Source organism: Gadus chalcogrammus, chromosome 12 (assembly GCF_026213295.1).
Source record: "Gadus chalcogrammus isolate NIFS_2021 chromosome 12, NIFS_Gcha_1.0, whole genome shotgun sequence".
Classification (NCBI taxonomy): Eukaryota; Metazoa; Chordata; class Actinopteri; order Gadiformes; family Gadidae; genus Gadus; species Gadus chalcogrammus.
The window spans coordinates 8,542,021-8,562,030 of NC_079423.1; the positions used below are offsets into that span (position 1 = coordinate 8,542,021).

The following is a 20,010-nucleotide window of genomic DNA, read 5'->3' on the forward strand; positions in this document are numbered from 1 at the left end:
TCTGATCTCGGAAGCTAAGCAGGGTCGGGTCTGGTTAGTACTTGGATGGGAGACCGCCTGGGAATACCAGGTGCTGTAAGCTTTTTCTTTTTCAACTCAAGCTCATTGACTCCGTGGCGTACCGTGACCTGATGTTTACTGCCAACCGCTTTGGAGGATTTAAGCAACATACAAAGACTGACAACGTCTCTCAAAACTATTTTTGTGAAACATGAGGACAGTATAGTGATACTGCCAGCAGGGAGCACCAGAGAGCTGAACCGACAGTTGTACATTTCTTAAACTTTCACCAACACAAACACGCACGCTCACTTCAGATCATGGGAGGACGTCAAAAAATCACCACCCATTCTCTGACCCTTTAACCGTTAACCTTGGTTCAAACATTTAACATCACACGCACACGCAGTGTATTGCAGATAATTAATTAATTCAGATGTCACAATGATCGTTTACATGGATAAGGAGTCCTACTGAATCAATTACTGCCGTTTATATCTAACTAATGATTGTTTTTGTAAAAGTGTAACGTCGAGCCTCAGCAGGTTTCTCACTCCTTATGTGCTACTGTATAAAACCTGGTTTTGCGCCAGCACTATTTGCTTACGGCCATACCACCCTGAACACGCCCATTGAGGAAGTGATACGCCCATTGAGGAAGTGTTTGGTGTGCTTGAGTGGTGAGAGGAGGACGGTGTTGGAGCGAGGATTCTTTTGGTGGTAAATCAAGTATTTATAGATATTTTTTGGTTAGTTTTGCGTCTAGTCGTTTATTCCCCCGACAGCTTGCTGTTTGGGGGAGTATTAGTATACTTTAGTTCGGTTTTTTTTCGATGTCTCACGCGGTTTCGAAAACTCGAATGGAAGACGGCATGGAACGGAACACGGCTCCTGCTGCGGTGACGGATGGTGGTTGTGTGGCGAAGAGGACATCGGAGGACGTACTAGGCGGGAGACCGGTGACTGCGGAGAGAGCAACAAGAGAGAAGGAGGACAAGGTTGCGGATGGTGGCCCGAGCTACTGCAGGGAGTTGTCTGTGGCTGTGGAGCTTGTGGGAGAGGAGAAAATCCCGATGATGGAGATGCTAAGGGCGATGCAGAGTGTATGTGGATTGGTCTTGGGATGTCGCTACCTCTCATTGAACCAATATGAAGTAACGATGAATCACCCCAACGGGAAGAGGCGATTGTTGGATGGTTTTAGGATAAGGGGGACCAGCGTCGTCGCAAAAGACTTGACTGCAGATGAGATGGTGGTGTCCTTTATGAGTCTACCAGTGTACATTACGGATGAGGAGATTCTGAAGAAGCTTGCGGACTGGGGTGTGGAGGCAGTTTCGCCGATTGCAAGGAGGAAGTGGCCTGGGATGACCATATGTGAGGGTACACGGTTTGTTAAGGTGAAGTTTAACAAGGAAGTACGGTCCTTGCCTTGGTCCACACGTTTTGACACTGAAAAGGGTGCTGAATATTTCCGAGTCATCCATGACAGACAATTAAAGGTGTGTAGATTGTGCATCCAGCCTGGACATATAGTGAGGGACTGTCCTGACTTCCTCTGTCGGAAGTGCGGGAAGCAGGGACACTATGCAAGGGAGTGTGTGGCTGTGATTAAATGCAGAGAGTGTGGTAATAGAAAGGGAAATTGTGTGTGTAAGGAGGAGCAGGTGGGAGGGGGTGCCCTCTCAGTTGACCCAGACTCAAGGGCTGTATCGTTGGAGAGTGAGGAAAGTGGAGGGGAAGAGAGTGCGGAAGGGGAGATGGAGCACGGGGAGCTGTCTGACGGGGAGACAGTCTTGGACAGTCAGCTACAGGTTGTGCTGAAGGACCCGGGTGTGGGGGGCATGGGGTTGCCCGGGGGGCAAAGCTCTCAAGGAGAGCTTTCCTCTCTACCGGCATCTGGGCACCCTACACCAGCGGAGGGCGTAGCCAAGGTGCCGCGGGGGTCTGGACAGTTGGGGAACGAGGCGGGACATGGCACGGGGGCTAGCCTAGAAGTGGATTTGGTTGTGTCAATGGCCCCGGCATCAGGGGGAGATGGGGGCACAGGGTTGGGGGGGGGCAGGAGCTCTCAAGCGGGGCTCCTCTCTTTACAGGCGCCCGGGTGGCCTACAGTAGAGGAAGATGCAGCCTGGGGGTCTTGTGCTGTGACTATTGAGGCTACAGCCGACGCGTCTCATTGGCGTGGTATGGCGCCTATAATTTCCCCCCCCACACTGGCTGATGGAAGGGAGAGGGAGAATAAGTCTGGGAATGAGGCGTTGGGTGTTTGTAGGGAGAGGGCGCCCAGGGTCAGACGCAGGAGAGGGGTTGATTCCGATGAGGAACAGAGGAACTTGAAAAAGAAAGGGGTACGTAAAAAAAAAAAAAGATTTTAACAGTAATACCCACTCTGTGTCTTTTGATTTCAATGGTCACACTCACATCAATTAATATCAACGGTCTTAACAATATGGCGAAGTTTGATGAGGTGTTAATCAATTTTAAATCCGATATTTTAGTGCTGCAGGAAACAAACTGGACACAGGCTAAAATGCCAGAAATCAAGGAGAAATGGAGGGGACTGTTATTCGTCAATTGTGGGACGGCAAGATCGTGTGGTGTGGCAATACTTGTAAAGGAGGATGTGGTTGGGAATGTGAAGGAGGTTCTGAATGATGGGAAGGGGAGGATTTTCACAAGTATTTTGTTAGGAACAGCACTTTAGTCATGGTAACGGAATCAGGGACGTTAGGATTTAGTGTGTAGTGTGGGCATTGTTTTTCCTGCTTGTTAAGACCTGGCAGACCACTCCGACGCAAATGTTTGTTGTGTATGATTAGGGTTAACCTCTCTATATGATTGTTGCGTACATTTGTGATTATCAACTGTCTGTATGTCTTCTGTGTGTCTTACTGTGTTTGGTTATGACCGTAAAATATTGTAAATTACTGTAAATACGGAATTTTAATTGTAAACTATATTTTTGATAATAAAAAAAAAAAAAAAAAAAAAAAAAACACGCCCGATCTCGTCTGATCTCGGAAGCTAAGCAGGGTCGGGCCTGGTTAGTACTTGGATGGGAGACCGCCTGGGAATACCAGGTGCTGTAAGCATTTTCTTTTTCAACTCGAGCTCATTGCCTCCGTGGCCTACCGTGACCTGATGTTTACTGCCAACCGCTTTGGAGGATTTAAGCAACATACAAAGACTGACAACGTCTCTCAAAACTATTTTTGTGAAACACGAGGACAGTATAGTGATACTGCCAGCAGGGAGCACCAGAGAGCTGAAACGACAGTTGTACATTTCTTAAACTTTCACCAACACAAACACGCACGCTCACTTCAGATCATGGGAGGACGTCAAAAAATCACCACCCATTCTCTGACCCTTTAACCGTTAACCTTGGTTCAAACATTTAACATCACACGCACACGCAGTGTATTTCAGATAATTAATGAATTCAGATGTCACAATGATCGTTTACTTGGATAAGGAGTCCTACTGAATCAATTACTGCCGTTTATATCTAACTAATGATTGTTTTTGTAAAAGTGTAACGTCGAGCCTCAGCAGGTTTCTCACTCCTTATGTGCTACTGTATAAAACCTGGTTTTGCGCCAGCACTAATTGCTTACGGCCATACCACCCTGACGCCCCCTACAGTGTCGGAGTACGTAGTGTTTTTTTGGACAGCCGCATGGTAAATTGTTTGTTCTGGTGGAGAGAATTTTGGAGTGTTGCTATCTGGTCTAACAACCCAGTTATTTTGTGTTTTTTTTCGTCCCCCGCAGTCATAGACTGTTGGGGGATCGCCCTGAGTTATTATATATATACTTTTCCAGTCGTTTTTGTTTGTTTGCAACGGTGGAGGCGAGAATGATCCGGGGCCTAGCTTCGGCGAAGCCACCGGGCGAAATGAGTGCCGGCGGGCAGCGAGCTGGAGGGACGGTGAATGGAGCAGGACTTGAGGTGGAGGAGGACGGAAAAAGCTGGCGGGTTGCGAGGAGGAAGGAGTGTTGCGGAGGAGTCGGGAGGAGAAAGGAGAGAAGGAGAGAGCGGGGGAGATGGGAACGGCAAGGCGGCTGGAGGCGGGCAAGAGCAGGTGGCTGGTGGAGAAACAGTGGACGGGATTAAGAAGGTAGAGCGCATGTATGAGAGGAGGCTCACGGTTTGCGTGGAGCAGTGCGGGGACGTTATACCCATAGGAGAATTAATGAAGGCTATGGCGGTCGTGTGCGGAGAAATCAGGGCCTGTAGGGTGCTGGCCCTCGGGAAGCTGGAGGTGACGGTGTGCGGAGAGAGGGGGAAGGACCGTCTGCTCGATGGGTTTAAAATACACAACACTAGGATTATTGCCAGAGAACTATGTAATGACGAGCTGGTGGTTTCCTTTCTTACCCTTCCAGCATACATTTCTGATGCGGAAATCCTGGATAAACTAAGTGGGTGGGGAGTCCGGGCGCTTTCGTCCATCAAGAGGAGGATGTGGCCGGGCACCAATATTGCCGATGGTACAAGGATTGTACGGGTCAAATTTAATGAGCTCGTGCAATCCTTGCCATATTCCACTAAATTCAATACCGCAACGGGTGTTGAATACTTTAGAGTAATCCACGACCGCCAGATGAAGGTTTGAAGGAGCTGTATGCAGCCGGGCCACATCCTGCGTGAGTGCCCGGATTTTACCTGCCATAATTGTGGATGCCAGGGCCACTACGCTCGGGAGTGTGCCACTGGGGTGGCAAAGTGTCTGACATGCCGGAGGAGAGAGAGAGACTGTATATGCCCGGTGGAGAAGGAGGAGGACGGCGGCGAGCTGGATGGTGACGAACCGGGGGCGCCGGATGACGGTGGTGGTGAGGACGAGGAGGAGGGCATGGGCGCGAGCATGGACCGGGACGGTGTCTCTGGGGGGGAGGAATTCCCCACGTTGCTGGAGGAGGAGCTCACCTCGGGCCAGCCTGCGGACCTGAGGGGAGAGCGGAGCGAGGGCCTGCCGCGGCGGCAGGGAGACAGGAGCGTGAGAGGCAGAGGTGAAAGACGGGAAGGGGTAAGAATGTTTGGGGATGGGACGGGGAAAAACTGTACTTAATATGACTTGGGGCAATGATGAGGTGGGTGAGAGTGGGGATTTTGTTGATAATACTGTGAGGGAGGGGAGCTCGGGGAGTGATATGGACATGGAGGAGCTAAGGGAGGCGAAAAAAAGGCTGTCCGCAAAGCAAAAAAACGGAGGGGAGTGGGAAGAAGAATAAGAATTGTTAATTTTTTTGATGAAGGTTATTGTGCTAGCTGGCTCTTTTTCGTTGGGTTTTCCTTATTTTATTTTTTATTATTTATGGCTTTGGTTATTTTTTCCCTGAATGCGAACGTTATGAGAACTGAATATAAAAGAAATGCCATATTGGAAAGAGTTGCGAGCTAGTGGAGTTCTGGGGAAAAATCAAGGGGCTGCTGGGAGGGTGCAGTGTGGGAGACTGCTGGGTGGAACGGGGGTGGGAATTGTCTGTACTCTTGGGAGTGAGTAGGAAATATAGAAATTGGAAAATGATCAATATGATCTTTGGATTCGCAAGGAGGGCGATTTTTAACAGACGCGATTTTGTGCTGTATGAAAGGAGAAAGTTGGATGCATGGAGGCTGTTTGTGAATGAATGGAAAAGACACTTACGAATGCTGTATGTTGTGGACGAGGCTTTGTTTGTGAGTATGTTTGTAGAGAGCGCGGGAGTATGTGGTGTGAATGAGAATGGAATTGTATGGATGACTGAGCAGGGCACCGTTTGGGGTTGATTTGGGTGGTTTAAAGGGGGTGGCTTATTTTTGGAGGTGGGAGAGTGGGGGGTTTTTTGTGGGATTTTGGTTTTGTGTGGTTTTTTCGAATGAGGGGTGGTTTAATTTTGTGGGTAAATGGTCGAGGTTAAAATAATCTGTGTTTGGCTATTCGGTTTGTGCTTTGGGATTGAGGGGCGGTTAATTTCGAGGGTAAGTGTATTCGGGAAAAGATACTGCTTTTGCTGTGTTGTTCTTATTTTAATTTAAAAGAGAAAGTGTGCTTAGTTAATTGTTTGTGCGTTTTCTGAGGGTGGTTTAATTTGTGGGACTGTTTTTTCATTTACTTTTATTTGATATACGTATAAATGAATGTGTAATTGTATAAAATTGAATCTATTTTGATAATAAAAAAGAAAAAAAAAACACGCCCGATCTCGTTTGATCTCGGAAGCTAAGCAGGGTCGGGCCTGGTTAGTACTTGGATGGGAGACCGCCTGGGAATACCAGGTGCAGTAAGCTTTTTCTTTTTCAACTCGAGCTCATTGCCTCCGTGGCCTACCGTGACCTGATGTTTACTGCCAACCACTTTGGAGGATTTAAGCAACATACAAAGACTGACGTCTCTCAAAACTGTTTTTGTGAAACACGAGGACAGTATAGTGATACTGCCAGCAGGGAGCACCAGAGAGCTGAAACGACAGTTGTACATTTCTTAAACTTTCACCAACACAAACACGCACGCTGTCGTGGCAATTTCTGTATCAGATATTGCGTCTAAGCAGATGAGATATTTAGATGCAAAAAGCACACAATACTGTTGACAATTAGTGGTTATATATATTTGTATTAAAAGTTCGAACGAAGATACATCACAAAATGCATCAACAAACAACATAACAGGCATACATTACAATAATCTGGGGCCCCAGATGGGAGCTTCTCTTTGCGTGTTACTTCATTCTCTGAAGGTACGCTCAGACAAGTCCACCGAGTAGCTAAAGTCCATGAGTTCTTATTCGTTTGGGTTTATTAGGGGGTGGTCTCCCAATACCAAAAGCCTTTGTGTACCAGATGGTTATCTTTACAACTGCAGCTGTGGGGAATGCATTGGAGGGGGTAGCGGCCGTGCCATCGACCCCCTAGCTTTGTTGACGCTAGCCAGGGGGTCGAGAAATCAGGCCCACACATCAAAGGATTGCATGGAAGGTGATTTACAAGACAAGAAACATAGGAAAGGGCAGGCAATAAAAAATGCATCTCTCTACCCCTGACGGTTTACACTTTAAATGACCCAAAAGGAGCCCAGAAGGCAGACACTATATAAAATTACACAGAAGAGCAACAAAACTTAAATTCATATAGACCAAAACAATACAACATGTAGATTTTCCATCACAATCCCCCCTTTGATTATTTTATAATCACAAATTCAAAAATCTATCATGTCCGACCATCAGCACTTCTCCGCTTTTATAGGAGGTTGTTCAGACTATTTATACCACCGTTCGCTTTTACAGAAGGTAGCATAAAATCACCTAACATCCCAATCAAGTCATCTGTTTCCATATATTCAAAAGTCATAAACATAAAAACAGAAAAGAAAACCAAAACAAAGAAACAAGGCTACCTTTTAAAAACATTTCTAAACAAAAATATTCTTATTTGATGTGTCCTTAATGCTGCTTCCGTGATACAAACACATGAGTAGTTGGCAAGCACTTAATGTTTACTACTCTAAACATTAATTGTCAATCCAGTCAGCATTAATAACACACATTATAACCCAACATTTAAACGGTATTCCTCTTCTCTTTCCCATTGTCCTTCATGATGTCTCTGAGGGACCTACATGGGGTTTGTTTAATTTTTTTTTTGTAATTATTTCCTTTGGTTTGCTTTGGTCGTATACCCAAGGTTGTTGTTGTGGGCTCCCCATCCCCCCTTTTGACGCAAGAATTTTCCCATGCGTCAATTCACCATAATAAGGGAAAGCCCAGGCCTGTAAGCATGGCTTGCTGTTGCGAGCGCACCAAAAACCTTCTATTTTAATTCTGAAAAACATTGTAGCATACATCATGGTTATGCTTTTTGGGGTTCAATTTTAACGTTTTCTGCCTTAATGAATTCTACCGCTGTCGTACATTTGAACTCTGTCTAACACATTTCTTTAACCTTCAACTTTTCTACTTGTCTATGTTTCTTCAAACCACTTTTCCTGATGACTTTCAAACCTTTCAGATGTAAGAAATTATCACACAATTTATACACAGTCCTAGTTACACATTAGATCTTTCTCTTGTAATATGTGTGAATGCTGTGTCTAGTGCGATACTTTACATCCGCCTGGACACTGCTCTTCTCTCCATCCGCCTGGACACGCCTCCACCTCTCTCTCAGCTTTCTGCCTCTCATTTGAAGTGCCTGTCCCCACGTCTCTCCCGTCTCTGAGACCCTCCTTTGTCTCAATGTTCAGGCCACTTCCTTGTGGCTACACAGGCACCATGGAGGCCACCACTCTGGTGCTGTTGGTCCTGCTGGACTGTCTCCTTGTGTCGTCCAGCAGACCGTTCCGTAGCTCTTCAGGTGGGCCTCCCATGGTCTGTAACTTCATAAAGTCTGATGCAGAGGAGTTGTGACGTGGGGTATTTGCACTGTATTGGGCCACTGGTCGGGCTGAAAGCAGGAGGAGGAGGAGCGTTGTCCAGGTCCGGATCTATTTGAACAAAACTTGATGCAGATGGGTTATCTTTCTCCCCACCCCTTTCCTTATCTTGTCTTGCCTTCCGTTCTCATCTATCTCTTCTCCTTCCATAACACATACTTCTTCCAATCTCTCTCATAAGTTCATTAATTCACCTTGTTGCCATTTTGGCCATAAAACATTAACAAAATATCATAATATAAAAATCTGCATTTTCAATATTAGGCAATACACTTCTGTTGTCAGTGGGGGTCAGTTGGGGTTAGTCTGGGTCAGTTGGAGTCATGTCATGGTTGTGTGATATGGTTGACCATTAAAATGGTTGTGATAGATTGTAAAAATCGAGTATCCACTGTCTACAATAGCCCATTGATATAATAACTATATATAATAACCATATATAATATTACATTTAGCTGATCAGGTCGCGTAATGCTGGTGAGAACCATATAACAATCATTTGGTTGGTTGTGTTATGTGTTATGGTGCTCATACCTGCTCCTTGGACCTGGTCTGCTCCTGCGTCCCGTAAATGCGAATGCCCCCTTCCACCTCCGCCTCTTGGATGATTCACAGTCACTTCACGGGAAGGTGCGAACTGCCGGCCGGCCCTTCCATTGTCTTTGTCAATTCTTTTTCTTGGGACAGTCTTTGATCCAATGATCCTCGGCTCCACAATTATGACAGTTCCATCGTCCGGCGTTCTCCTTTCTCTTTTCTTTCGGGCAGTCTTTGACCCAATGATCCTTGGCTCCACAACAATGACAGTTCCATCGTCCGGCGTTCTCCTTTCTCTTTTCTTTCGGCCGGTCGCCTCTTTGGTTTCTGTTGCGAGTGCGACGGGTGGGCTTAGGATTCTCCAGGGCCTCCAGTCGGGTGAGCTGGAGCTTCTTGGCTTCGTCCCTCCCGGGCATGTCGCCTTGGCTGTACGTACAGAGTTGGCGAACTTTGCTGATGGAGGCCTTGTGTTGTTGGACCAACTCTTGAAGGGCTGTGGCGAAGGCAGCCCCTCCCACTGCAGATGGGTCTGGGAGCCATTCCGCTATGTCCTTAATGTCACTGGGTCTCCATGCACGGAAAACGTATGCTGGACTGCCATCCTGGGGGTTCAGTACTTCGATCATGGGGAATTGTCCATCCATCACGTCCCCATGTTGAGGAGTTGGGGAGAACGCCATTCCCTGGTTCCTCAAGTGGCTGGCGACGGGCTCCCGCTTGGTCGGTGTGGCCGTCGCCTGCTGTGGAGCTTTCCTCTGGCTACGAGTTGCAGGCCTATCTTCTCTCGCGCTGCGAGCGGGGGCTTTCTCCTCTTCTTCGGGGTCAGGGTAGAGATTGTCCGATGAGGCGGCTTCATGGGCGTTGTCATACGGGGGAGGAGAAGGGGGATTCGCACGCGGTCCGCCGGTGCAGTCCAGGTCCGGGTCTATATCTCGGGTGACATTGAGATTAAAAATCCCTACACTCTCTACGCTCTCTGTCCCTGGCTGATTTTTTTTTCTATCTTGGCCCTCTCTTTCCCACAAATAAAATGCACACCAACATAGTTTGGAACTTTTCTTTTTCATTTCTGACTCCAACAATCGTTTCTCTAACTCCTGTAATCGTTTTAAGCTAAAACTCCCCATTTCAGGAAAACCCAGTTTGCACCAATATTTTAAACCCTCCAGAGCCGATTCACCATGCTTCTCCAACATCACCTTCGCAGGTCCCGTTATCTCAGTTTTTCCAGATTTGTTCCCCATATTTTAGATCCTTTTACACTAGTTATTATTTATCCTTTTACACTAGTTATTATTTAACAAATTATCTAATATCGCCGAAACCTCCTTGTTACTACACACATATACATATATTTATTAATGAATACCTATTATTATTATTTATATGTATAACACCAACCGCGCTTCAACGGGTTTCCCTTTACCGTCACTGACAGACCCTAGCTGCCCTTTCTGTTACCTATATAGCTATATATATATTGACGGAAGCGAAACGGAGCTACCGCATGTTCCTATAACAGAGTTTCTTTGAACGAGGCCTAAGTTCAGACATAAGTTTACGTTTACCGAAACGTTTATATACCGTTTCTGTAACGGATTTTATTTTGAAGCTTTAACAGTATTGTGATCTCACCTGCTCGAATTCTTTTTTCCTTTGGATATCGTACTGAAGAACCACTAGTTTATCCCCACAGGCACCCTTTCCTCGACCTCTGGTTTGGTTACCACTTGGAGGCGAAGCAGAGCTTTGGGACTGAGAACGAATCCTCAGACCTGTATTGGAAGCTGATATTTCATAGAATCTTCAGGTTAGATATCCCGGACGAGCCCCCAAACTGTCGTGGCAATTTCTGTATCAGATATTGCATCTAAGCAGATGAGATATTTAGATGCAAAAAGCACACATTACTGTTGACAATTAGTGGTTATATATATTTGTATTAAAAGTTCGAACAAAGATACATCACAACATGCATCAACAAACAACATAACAGGCATACATTACAATAATCTGGGGCCCCAGATGGGAGCTTCTCTTTGCGTGTTACTTCATTCTCTGAAGGTACGCTCAGACAAGTCCACCGAGTAGCTAAAGTCCATGAGTTCTTATTCGTTTGGGTTTATTAGGGGGTGGTCTCCCAATACCAAAAGCCTTTGTGTACCAGATGGTTATCTTTACAACTGCAGCTGTGGGGAATGCATTGGAGGGGGTAGCGGCCGTGCCATCGACCCCCTAGCTTTGTTGACGCTAGCCAGGGGGTCGAGAAATCAGGCCCACACATCAAAGGATTGCATGGAAGGTGATTTACAAGACAAGAAACATAGGAAAGGGCAGGCAATAAAAAATGCATCTCTCTACCCCTGACGGTTTACACTTTAAATGACCCAAAAGGAGCCCAGAAGGCAGACACAATATAAAATTACACAGAATAGCAACAAAACTTAAATTCATATAGACCAAAACAATACAACATGTAGATTTTCCATCACAACGCTCACTTCAGATCATGGGAGGACGTCCAAAAATCACCACCCATTCTCTGACACTTTAACCGTTAACCTTGGTTCAAACATTTAACATCACACGCACACGCAGTGTATTTCAGATAATTAATGAATTCAGATGTCACAATGATCGTTTACTTGGATAAGGAGTCCTACTGAATCAATTACTGCCGTTTATATCTAACTAATGATTGTTTTTGTAAAAGTGTAACGTCGAGCCTCAGCAGGTTTCTCACTCCTTATGTGCTACTGTATAAAACCTGGTTTTGCGCCAGTACTAATTGCTTACGGCCATACCACCCTGACGCCCCCTACAGTGTCGGAGTACGTAGTGTTTTTTTTGGACAGCCGCATGGTAAATTGTTTGTTCTGGTGGAGAGAATTTTGGAGTGTTGCTATCTGGTCTAACAACCCAGTTATTTTGTGTTTTTTTTCGTCCCCCGCAGTCATAGACTGTTGGGGGATCGCCCTGAGTTATTATATATATACTTTTCCAGTCGTTTTTGTTTGTTTGCAACGGTGGAGGCGGAGAATGATCCGGGGCCTAGCTTCGGCGAAGCCACCGGGCGAAATGAGTGCCGGCGGGCAGCGAGCTGGAGGGACGGTGAATGGAGCAGGACTTGAGGTGGAGGAGGACGGAAAAGCTGGCGGGTTGCGAGGAGGAAGGAGTGTTGCGGAGGAGTCGGGAGGAGAAAGGAGAGAAGGATGAGAGCGGGGAGATGGGAACGGCAAGGCGGCTGGAGGCGGGCAAGAGCAGGTGGCTGGTGGAGAAACAGTGGACGGGATTAAGAAGGTAGAGCGCATGTATGAGAGGAGGCTCACGGTTTTGCGTGGAGCAGTGCGGGGACGTTATACCCATAGGAGAATTAATGAAGGCTATGGCGGTCGTGTGCGGAGAAATCAGGGCCTGTAGGGTGCTGGCCCTCGGGAAGCTGGAGGTGACGGTGTGCGGAGGAGAGAGGGGGAAGGACCGTCTGCTCGATGGGTTTAAAATACACAACACTAGGATTATTGCCAGAGAACTATTTAATGACGAGCTGGTGGTTTCCTTCTACCCTTCCAGCATACATTTCTGATGCGGAAATCCTGGATAACTAAGTGGGTGGGGAGTCGGGCGCTTTCGTCCATCAAGAGGAGGTGTGGCCGGGCACCAATATTGCCGATGGTACAAAGGATTGTACGGGTCAAATTTAATGAGCTCGTGCAATCTTGCCATATTCCACTAAATCAATACCGCAACGGTTGTGAATACTTTAGAGTAATCCACGATCGCCAGATGAAGGTTTGTAGGAGCTGTATGCAGCCGGGCCACATCCTGCGTGAGTGCCCGGATTTTACCTGTCATAATTGCGGATGCCCAGGGCACACTACGCTCGGGAGTGTGCCATGGGGTGGCAAAGTGTCTGACATGCCGGAGGAGGAGAGAGAGACTGTATATGCCCGGTGGAGAAGGAGGAGGAGGAGGACGCGGCGAGATGGATGGTGACGAAACCGGGGGCGCAGGATGACGGTGGTGGTGAGGAAGAGGAGGAGGGCATGGGCGCGAGCAATGGACCGGGACGGTGCTCTGGGGGGGAGGAATTCCCCACGTTGCTGGAGGAGGAGCTCACCTCGGGCCAGCCTGCGGACCTGAGGGAGAGCGGAGCGAGGGCCTGCCGCGGCGGCAGGGGGAGACAGGAGCGTGAGAGGCAGAGGTGAAAGACGGGAAGGGGTAAGAATGTTTGGGGATGGACGGGGAAATACTTAAAATGACTTGGGGCAATGATGAGGTGGGGAGAGTGGGGATTTTGTGGATAATACTGTGAGGGAGGGGAGCTCGGGGAGTGATATGGACATGGAGGAGCTAAGGGAGGCGAAAAAAAGGATGTCGCAAAGCAAAAACGGAGGGGAGTGGGAAGAAGAATAAGAATTGTTAATTTTTTGATGAAGGTTTATTGTGCTAGCTGGCTCTTTTTCGTGTGTTTTTCCTTATTTTATTTTTTATTATTTATGGCTTTGGTTATTTTTTTCCCTGAATGCGAACGGTATGAGAACTGAATATAAAATAAATGCATATTGGACATAAGAGCTGATATTTTGTGTTTACAGGACAACTAGGTGGGATGACAACCTACGCATAGGGAGTTAGAAAGCAGTGGAAAGGCCAGATTATTTTTTCTGAAGGGACTCCCAGGCCAGGGGAGTGGCAATATGTGTTAATAGTGCTAAATAACGGGATTAATTTAGTTCATAGAGATTTACCGAGTGGAGGTCTTTAGTTGTTGATTGTGTTATTATGAGGGGAGGGAACTTAGAATACTTAATTTACATGCACCCCATGGGGAGAAGGAGAGGAGGGTTTTTTTGGCTGGTTTAACTGGTTGTGGTGCAACCTAACTGTATGATTGTGGGGGATTTTAATGTTATTTTGACTCGGAGTCTGATTTTATCGAGTAACAATACGTTTAAAAGTGGACAGCACTAGGCAAACCCTTAGGACTTGATGGAGAACTATCAATTGGTAGACATATGGAGAGTCCTACACCCGTGGGCAAAGGTTTTTCAGGAGGCAACTTGTTGCTAATACTCTGAAACAGAGTAGGATTGACTTTGTGTTTGGTACAAAGTGGTAATGTTAAATTAATTAAGAGTGTGGAATACATCAATAATAACTGGAGTGACCACGCGGGGATTAGGTTAGAGGTGTGGAGGGAGGGGAGGGAAGTGTCAACCAGAGGCCTTGGTGCTTTAATGCCGCTTTTTGGAGATGCTGGTGTTTATGAAGAGCATGGGTTTTTTTTTGAAGAGAACGATGGATGAATGGAATGATGATGCGAAATAGTGTGTGGGTGGGAGAGTGTGAAAATAAGAATTAAAAACAAATGTGTCAGGTATGGTATAGAAAAAAGGAAAAGGGAAAATGCAGAGGAGTTCATTTGAGGAAAACAACTAAATTAGGAAATTAAACTGTTAGATGAGGAGGGTAATATATGTACGGAAAAATATGTGGATTTAAAAGAAAAATGAGTGCCTTAGAGGTAGCGAAGTGTAGAGGGGCTGCTATTAGAAGCAGGATACAATATATGTACGAAGGGGAGAAGGAGCACAGCCTTTTTCCTGGGTTTGGAAAAACAAAAACAAAATAAAACGGAGATAAAGGAGGTATTAGATAATGGTGGTCAAATAATAACTGATAAGGAAGAGATATTAAAAGTAGTTAGGGATTATTATGAGTGTTTATTTAAAAAAAGATGCATGTGATGAGGATAGTGTGGGAGAGGCCTTAGAGGCACTGGAGAGGACTTTAAGTAGGGAGGATAGTGCTGGTGCGATTGTGAATTTTCTGTGCAAGAGATTTATAGTGCTATTGATGGACTAACAAGAATAAGAGCCCGGGGAGTGATGGTCTGACAGCCGAGTTTTACGTCGGCTTTAAGGGAATTCTGGCTCCCGGTGGTTGAAAAACTCTGCAAGTATGTGGAGAAAACAGGCTGGCTCCCGGAGAGTATGGGATTAGGCATAATTACGATTTTTTTATAAAAATAAGGGTGATAACAAAAATCTTGATAACTATAGGCCAATCAGTCTACTCAACACTGACTATAAAATTATTGCTAAGATACTTGCGAATAGAATGAGGGAGGTATAGGCTCAGTAATAGGTCCAACTCAAGCGTATAGCATTCCGGGGAGGGACATTGGGGATTCGATATTAACAATAAAACAGGTAGTTAGAGATATGGAAGGGGAGGGAGGATTGTGGCTGGGGATTGATTAAACAAAGCGTTTGATAGGGTGGATCGGATTTTTTGGGGAGGGTACTGGAGAAACTTGGATTTGGGACTAAATTAGGGGGTGGGTGGGATTGCTCTATGGGGGGGCTAAGAGTAAAATTAAGTGTAACGGTGCTCTGACTGACTCTTTCGATGTCCAAGAGGTCAGTGAGGCAGGGCTGCCCAATGTCAGCACTGCTCTATAGCATGGTGGCGGAGCCGTTGGCGGCTTTAATTTTGAATGACAAAAGAGTGTGTGGAATAGGTAAGGGAAAAATTAGTTTAATGCAGTATGCGGATGATATTAATGTAATGGTAAAAAGTGAGAGTGATGTGGATATAGTGTTGAAACATATAGAAACGTATGAGAGAGCTTCAGGAGCAAAAATTAATATGGAGAAATCTGAAATAATGGGGATGGGTAGGAACAAAGACCTAGATAACAAATGGGGATTCAAAGTAGTGGAGAATCAAAGAAAAGTGCTCGGAGTGTATGTTTGTAGTGATGAGAATGAATGCGATGATTTGACGTGGAAGGATGTTATTGGGCGTATGCAAAAGACCCTGAGTATGTGGAGGGCTAGGGGTCTGCTGTTGAGGGGAAGGGTGGCCGTCACCAATGCTCTAGTGTTGTCGCAGGTGAATCATGCCTTGAGCACTTGTGCGCTTCCGACTTGGGCTGAGCAGAAGATTGCCAAAGTCGTTAGAGACTTTATTTGGAGGAGCAAAAGCAGCCAGTATAGCGCATAGAACGCTGATAAGGGTCAATGATCAGGGTGGGCTAGGATTGATGGACGTACTCGCAAAAAGAACTGCGTTACGAACTAAATTGATAGGCAAATTTAGGGATGCAAGTCGGGAGGCGGCCTGGAAGGGCCACTTCAGCCAGTGGCTGAGCACATTTGGTCTCTTAAGTGATGACAATTGTTGCAGACGCAGAACGCAGCGGCATATGCACATCTGCCGCGGTTCTTCCAGGAGGTGCTCAACGCGTGGTTCCTGCTGTTTCATAAGACTACACTCGTATGCGAGTCAAGAGCGTCTGTGATGAGGCTACCTTTCCTCTCCAGCCCATATTTTAAACAAGGGGGCGGAGGGGTCATCAAGAGCGTGGCTCTTGAGAGGGCGGGGCTGAAGCGGGTGGGAGATCTAGTCGACAGGGGAGGGAGATGGGATAAAGAAGAGTGATTAGGATAATGAGAGAGAAGGGGATAACATATAGGAGGGGAGTGATTGTGAAAGTGTTGGAGAGAGTGGAAGAGTGTGTGATGATGTGAATGGGGGGACGGGTTTAGAAATAAGGGAGGGTTGGGCAGGATGATGTGGTGGGAATCTTCCTGTGCCTGGGGGGGGAGTCACACGCCATTACTGATGTCAAGACAAAGATTTGGTACAAGCATGCATTGTACACATAGAGTGCAAAAACCCACATGTGAGAGTAAATGGGCAGACACATATCCGGACATTACACCCAACATTTTGTGGAAGTACATTAACATACCGCACACACCGCATGCAATATTTGATCTTGATTTCAAGATAAGGCACAGGAGGATTTTCACATGCATCATCCTGCACCAAATGCACAGGGGAGTGTATGGGAGGACGTGTATGGTGTGTGAAAGTGGGGATGAAGACGTGAATCACATTTTTGTGTATTGTTGCGAGCTAGTGGAATTCTGGGGAAAAATCAAGGGGCTGCTGGGAGGGTGCCAGTGTGGGAGACTGCTGGGTGGAACGGGGGTGGGAATTGTCTGTACTCTTGGGAGTGAGTAGGAAATATAGAAATTGGAAAATGATCAATATGATCTTGGATTTGCAAGGAGGGCGATTTTTAACAGGCGCAATTTTGCGCTGTATGAAAGGAGAAAGTTGGATGCATGGAGGCTGTTGTGAATGAATGGAAAAGACACTTACGAATGCTGTATGTTGTGGACGAGGCTTTGTTTGTGAGTATGTTTGTAGAGAGTGCGGGAGTATGTGGTTTGAATGAGAATGGAATTGTATGGATGACTGAGCAGGGCACCGTTTGGGGTTGATTTGGGTGGTTTAAAGGGGGTGGCATAATTTTGGAGGTGGGAGAGCGAGGGAGTTTTGTGTGGGATTTTGGTTTGTGTGTTTTTTTCGAATGAGGGGTGGTTTAATTTTGTGGGTAAATGTTCGAGGTTAAAAATTCTGGGTTTGGGCTGTTCGGTTGTGCTTTGGGACTGAGGGGGCGGTTTAATTTCGAGGGTAAGTGTATTTGGGAAAAGATACTGTTTTTGCTGTGTGGTTCTTATTTTTAATTTAAAAGAGAAAGTGTGTTTAGTTAATTGTTTGTGCGGTTTGTGGTTTAATTTGTGGGCAGTTTTTCATTTACTTTTATTTGATATATGTATAAATGAATGCGTAATTGTATAAAATTGAATATATTTTTGATAATAAAAAAGTTTAAAAAAAAAAACACGCCCGATCTCGTCTGATCTCGCAAGCTAAGCAGGGTCGGGCCTGGTTAGTACTTGGATGGGAGACCCCCTGGGAATACCAGGTGCTGTAAGCTTTTTCTTTTTCAACTCAAGCTCATTGCCTCCGTGGCCTACCGTGACCTGATTTTTACTGCCAACCGCTTTGGAGGATTTAAGCAACATACAAAGACTGACAACGTCTCTCAAAACTATTTTTGTGAAACATGAGGACAGTATAGTGATACTGCCAGCAGGGAGCACCAGAGAGCTGAAACGACAGTTGTACATTTCTTAAACTTTCACCAACACAAACACGCACGCTCACTTCAGATCATGGGAGGACGTCAAAAAATCACCACCCATTCTCTGACCCTTTAACCGTTAACCTTGGTTCAAACATTAACATCACACGCACACGCAGTGTATTTCAGATAATTACTGAATTCAGATGTCACAATGATGGTTTACATGGATAAGGAGTCCTACTGAATCAATACTGCCGTTTATATCTAACTAATGATTGTTTTTGTAAAAGTGTAAAGTCGAGCCTCAGCAGCTTGCTCACTCCTTTGTGCTACTGTATAAAACCTGCTTTTGCGCCTTCACTATTTGCTTACGGCCATACACACCCTGAACACGCCCGATCTCGTCTGAACTCGGGAAGCTAAGCAGGGTCGGTCCTGGTTAGTACTTGGATGGGAGACCTTGCTGGGAGATACCAGGTGCTGTAAGTTTTTTCTTTTTCAACTCGAGCTCATTGACTCCGTGGCCTACCGTGGCGTACCGTGACCTGATGTTTACTGCCAACCGCTTTGGAGGATTTAAGCAACATACAAAAACTGACAACGTCTCTCAAACTATTTTTGTGAAAGCATGAGGACAGTATAGGTGATACTGCCAGCAGGGAGCACCAGAGAGCTGAACCGACAGTTGTACATTTCTTAAACTTTCACCAACACAAACACGCACGCTCACTTCAGATCATGGGAGGACGTCAAAAAATCACCACCCATTCTCTGACACTTTAACCGTTAACCTTGGTTCAAACATTTAACATCACACGCACACGCAGTGTTTTTCAGATAATTAATGAATTCAGATGTCACAATGATGTTTACATGGATAAGGAGTCCTTCTGAATCAATTACTGCCGTTTATATCTAACTAATGATTGTTTTTGTAAGAGTGTAACGTCGAGCCTCAGCAGCTTTCTCACTCCTTATGTGCTACTGTATAAATCCTGGTTTTGCGCCTGCACTTATTGCTTACGGCTATACCACCCTGAACACGCCCGATCTCGTCTGATCTTGGAAGCTAAGCAGGGTCGGGACTGGTTAGCACTTGGATGGGAGTCCGCCTGGGAATACCAGGTGCTGTATGCTTTTTCTTTTTCAACTCGAGCTCATTGACTCCGTGGCGTACCGTGACCTGATGTTTACTGCCAACCGCTTTGGAGGATTTAAGCAACATACAAAAACTGACAACGTCTCTCAAAACTGTTTTTGTGAAACATGAGGACAGTATAGTGATACTGCCCAGCAGGGAGCACCAGAGAGCTGAACCGACAGTTGTACATTTCTTAAACTTTCACCAACACAAACACGCCCGCTCACTTCAGATCATGGGAGGACGTCAAAAAATCCCCACCCATTCTCTGACACTTTAACGTTAACCTTGGTTCAAACATTTAACATCACACGCACACGCAGTGTATTTCAGATAATTTATGAATTCAGATGTCACAATGATCGTTTACATGGATAAGGAGTCCTACTGAATCAATTACTGCCGTTTATATCTAACTAATGATTGTTTTTGTAAAAGTGTAACGTCGAGCCTCAGCAGCTTTCTCACTCCTTACGTGCTACTGTATAAAACCTGGTTTTGCGCCTGCAATATTTGCTTACGGCCATACCACCCTGAACACGCCCGATCTCGTCTGAACTCGGAAGCTAGCAGGGTCGGGCCTGATTAGTACTTGGATGGAGACCGCCTGGGAATACCAGGTGCTGTAAGCTTTTTCTTTTTCAACTCGAGCTCATTGACTCCGTGGCCTACCGTGGCGTACCGTGACCTGATGTTTAATGCCAACCGCTTTGGAGGATTTAAGCAACATACAAAAACTGACAACGTCTCTCAAAACTATTTTTGTGAAACATGAGGACAGTATAGTGATACTGCCAGCAGGGAGCACCAGAGGCTGAACCGACAGTTGTACATTTCTTAAACTTTCACCAACACAAACACGCACGCTCACTTCAGATCATTGGAGGACGTCAAAAAATCACCACCCATTCTCTGACACTTTAACCGTTAACCTTGGTTAAAACATTTAACATCACACGCACA

At 45.9% G+C, this 20,010-nt stretch overlaps 2 non-coding genes and 2 pseudogenes across 2 annotated transcripts in view; all 4 read left to right on the plus strand.

The window, feature by feature from the left end:
* Positions 1 to 82, plus strand: part of LOC130401025 (5S ribosomal RNA) — a 119-nt gene extending 37 nt beyond the window's left edge. Inside the window, exon 1 of the ribosomal RNA XR_008903488.1 lies at positions 1 to 82. This exon is cut by the window's left edge and continues 37 nt beyond it. This is a non-coding gene — a ribosomal RNA (5S ribosomal RNA).
* Positions 83 to 18,272: 18,190 nt separating this feature from the next.
* Positions 18,273 to 18,395, plus strand: LOC130396226 (5S ribosomal RNA; annotated as a pseudogene).
* A 529-nt stretch (positions 18,396 to 18,924) lies between these two features.
* On the plus strand, positions 18,925 to 19,043 carry LOC130396059 (5S ribosomal RNA; annotated as a pseudogene).
* Positions 19,044 to 19,562: 519 nt separating this feature from the next.
* LOC130395683 (5S ribosomal RNA) lies at positions 19,563 to 19,679 on the plus strand. Its single transcript, XR_008898710.1, has one exon. It is a non-coding gene; the product is annotated as a 5S ribosomal RNA (ribosomal RNA).
* The last annotated feature ends 331 nt before the right edge of the window (positions 19,680 to 20,010 follow it).